The sequence below is a fragment of the Molossus molossus genome, unplaced genomic scaffold (genome assembly GCF_014108415.1).
Source record: "Molossus molossus isolate mMolMol1 unplaced genomic scaffold, mMolMol1.p scaffold_m16_p_7, whole genome shotgun sequence".
Lineage (NCBI taxonomy): Eukaryota > Metazoa > Chordata > Mammalia > Chiroptera > Molossidae > Molossus > Molossus molossus.
In genome coordinates, this window is record NW_023425401.1 from 15,090,063 (window position 1) to 15,093,679 (window position 3,617).

The following is a 3,617-nucleotide window of genomic DNA, read 5'->3' on the forward strand; positions in this document are numbered from 1 at the left end:
ACATCAAACTAAAAACTTTTTTGCACAGCAAAGGAAACCATAAAAAAAATAAAATGAAAAGACAACCTACTGAATGGGAGAAGATATTTGCCAATAATACATCTGATAAGGGGTTAATATCCAAAATTTATAAAGAACTCATACAACTCAACATCAAAGAAAATAAACAATCCAATTTAAAAATGGGCAGAGGGCCCCACCAGTGTAGCTCAGTTGGTTGAGTGTCATCCCACGCACCAGGAGATCGCTGGTTTGATTCCAGTCAGGGCACATGCCCAGGTTTTGAGCTCTACCCCCAGTAGGAGGTACGCAGGAAGCATCCAATTGATGTTTCTCTCTCATCGATGTTTCTGTCTCTCTCTACCTCTCCCTTCCTCCGTGTGAAATCAATAACACACACACACACACACACATATATATATAAATGGGCAGAGGACCTGGCTCTTCTCCAGAGAGGACATACAGATGGCCACTGGACATATGAAAAGATGTTCAAAATCACTATCATCAGAGCAATGCAAATTAATACCTCAGTGAGATATTACTTCATGCCTGTCATAAAGGCTGCCATCAATAAACCAACAAACGGAAAGTGTTGGTGAGCACGTGGAGAAGACAGAACCCTTGCTCGCTGTTGGTGGCACTACAAACCAAAGTAGCCACTACAGAGAACAATATGGAGGTTCTTCAAAAAATTAAAAATAGAATTACCGATGGCCCAGTAATTCCACTTCGGGGTGTATATTTGAAGAAATTCAAAACTCTAATTTGAAAAGATATATGCACCCCTATGTTTACTGCAGCATTATTTATAAGAGCCAAGATATGGAAACAACCTAAGTGCCTATCAATAAATGAGTAGAAAATAAAGAAATGTTACAATTAGCCATAAAAAAGAAAGAAATCTTATCATTTGGGACAACCTAGAGGGAATTATGTGAAATAAGTCAGACAGAGAGAGACAAATACCATATTTCATTGACAGGTGGAATCTAAAACACAAAACAAACAAAACAGAAACAGACTCACAGATACAGGGAACAAACTGAGGGTTGCCAGATGGGCGTGAGGGTGGAAGGCTGGGTGAAAAGAGTGAAAGAACTAAGATGCACAAATCGGCAGTTACGAAATAGTCAAGGGGATGTAAAATACAGTGTAGGGAATATAGTCAACAATAAGTGTAATAACTATGAATGGTACCAGGTGGATACCAGACTTATCTGGGGGGTCACTTGGTAAAGTATATTATTGTCTGACCACTATTCTGTACACTTGAAAGTAATATAAAATAATACTGAACATCAACGGTCAGTGAAAAAAATAGCTGCATGCACATGGTAGGCACAGTGCACGTACGCACATCATGTTCCAACTGCAGAAAATCAAACACGGAAAATCTTGAAAGAAGCCAGAGGAAGAAAGAAGCCTCACCTACAGAGGAGCAAGGCGAAGAATTACATTGGATTTCTGTCCAGAAGCCATGCAGGCAAAAAGAGAGTGGGGTGAAATATCTATAGTGTTGGAAGAAAAAACCAACGTAGAAAACTGTATTCTGCACAGTTATCCTTCCCAAAAGATTAGAAAACAAATACTTTCTCCAACAAACAAAATTTAAGAAAACTGCACATCACTAGACGTGTCTTGCAAGAATTTTAAAAATATTTCTTCAGAGGGAAGGAAAGTGATAGAGGTTGAGAAGTTGTTTTTCCATTTCTAAGCAGTGCATTAAATCTATATGAAAAAGGAAGAGCATTAATAAAGGCATAAATTAAGGTCAAATAAAATATTTTATTTTACTTATTCTTAATTGATCCACAGACAACAATTTGCTTAAAGTAATAATAGCAGGATTGTATTGTGTGATTAGAACTTGTGAATAGTGATACGAACGATAGCAGTGTTAGATGAGATGGAAAGGTGAAATTGGGCACACTCTGTGATAAGGAGTTTGTACAACCCATCAAATAGTATGTTATTTGAAAGTGGGCCTGAATAAGTTGTAAGTGTATTGCAAACTCAAGGGTTGCCATCTCTCGGCCTGCCGGGATCAGTGCAACGCAATGAAACTACAAGCACACGCTGCTTGGAGTGAGGGGGAGCTTTGCAAGGTGGCAAATGCTCCAGATCTCTGGACGCAGTCCCATTTACAGTGATACCTCGGTTCTCGAACATAATTCGTTCCAGGAGGACGGTCGAGAACCGAATTGTTCGAGAACCGAAGCAATGAAACCCAATAGGAAAGCGTGACTCCACAAAGCGTGACTCTCTCTGCACTCACACTGATGACGCAAGCAAGGGCGCTGGGCCGAATGAACGCCATTCGGCTCAACTCGGCTCATCTCGGAAGTTCGAGTTCCAAATATTTGTTCGGATTCCGAGACAAAAGTTTCTCGAATCTCCATTTGGTCGAAAACCGAGGCGTTCGAGAACCGAGGTATCACTGTATTTACAGATTGGTACCCCCAGGTCACAAGTGGATTCAAGTAAATTATTTTCTTGAGATGGCATTACTGCATACACCCTAGCTTTTTCTCTTGCTTTTTATGGGAAGAGACCTTGAAGCCAAAAGATAACAAGCCCGTATTCACATGCAAATGAAGCTCCCAATACACCTGGGCAGGCCAGGTTTCCCCCAGGCTAGGATTCCGAGAATGCATTAACACAAGTTGAGAGTGCTTAACATGAGGTTAAAAAACATCCATCTTCCAACCCTCCAACCCCACAAAGGGTAACTACTTAAAAATTTGAAAGGTTATAACTAATATGTTAAGAGAGAAGACAAAACAGAATCAAATAAGATGCTCAACTAAAACCAGAGAAGGCAAAAGAGGAAGACACACACACACACACACACACACAGAAACAAAAGACAATGAACAGAAAACAGTAACAAATAAGAGAGATATTATCCAAATATATCAAAATCACTTTAAATATCAAAGTTCTAAATGTATAAATTAAAGGACAGAGATTGTCATAAAGAAAAAAAAATACCCAAGTGTATATTGTGTACAGCAAACCTATTTTAAAGACATAATCATTTGAAAACGAAAAGGATGGAGAAAGATATACCATGCTAACACTAACTGAAAGAAAGTAAGAGTGGCTGTATTAGTTTCAAGCAAAGCAGCCTTCAGAACAAGGAAAGTCATCAGTAGTTTCCAGAGGTTCAAGAGGAGAGAAGGAGGGATGACTAGGTGGAACACAGGGAATTTGGGGACTGTACACTATTCTGTATGATACTGTAATGTGAATATATGACATCATGTTGTTGTCAAAGCTCACAGAACTACAAAACACAAAGAATGAGCCCTAATGTAAACTGTGGATTCAGTTGATACTAATGTAACAATATTCGTTTCTGTAACCAATGCACCCGAATGCAAAGGTGTTAATAATAGTAAGGAACACTTTATGAGGAAGGAAAAGGCATATATGTACTGTGTACTGCAGACTGCAATTAGCCCTCTCCACCTGCCCCAGTGCCTGTATACATGAGATCACTTTCTATTTCAGGGTACAGTTATGGAAAACAGTTGTCTCCTGCTGGACTCCCCTCCCCCTGCCCAACTGATCTGCTCTGGTTGCTAGGAGTCTGTTTACCTTTGAGATGGAAC

At 39.6% G+C, this 3,617-nt stretch overlaps 1 protein-coding gene across 1 annotated transcript in view; it reads left to right on the forward strand.

Annotated features, from left to right (window-relative positions):
• Positions 1-3,617, forward strand: part of CUNH7orf31 (chromosome unknown C7orf31 homolog) — a 42,135-nt gene that overhangs the window by 7,183 nt on the left and 31,335 nt on the right. The window contains exon 2 of the mRNA XM_036247417.1: positions 1,635-1,636. The gene's annotated coding sequence lies outside the window, so the exon portion shown is untranslated. The remainder of the gene's footprint in view (positions 1-1,634; positions 1,637-3,617) is intronic.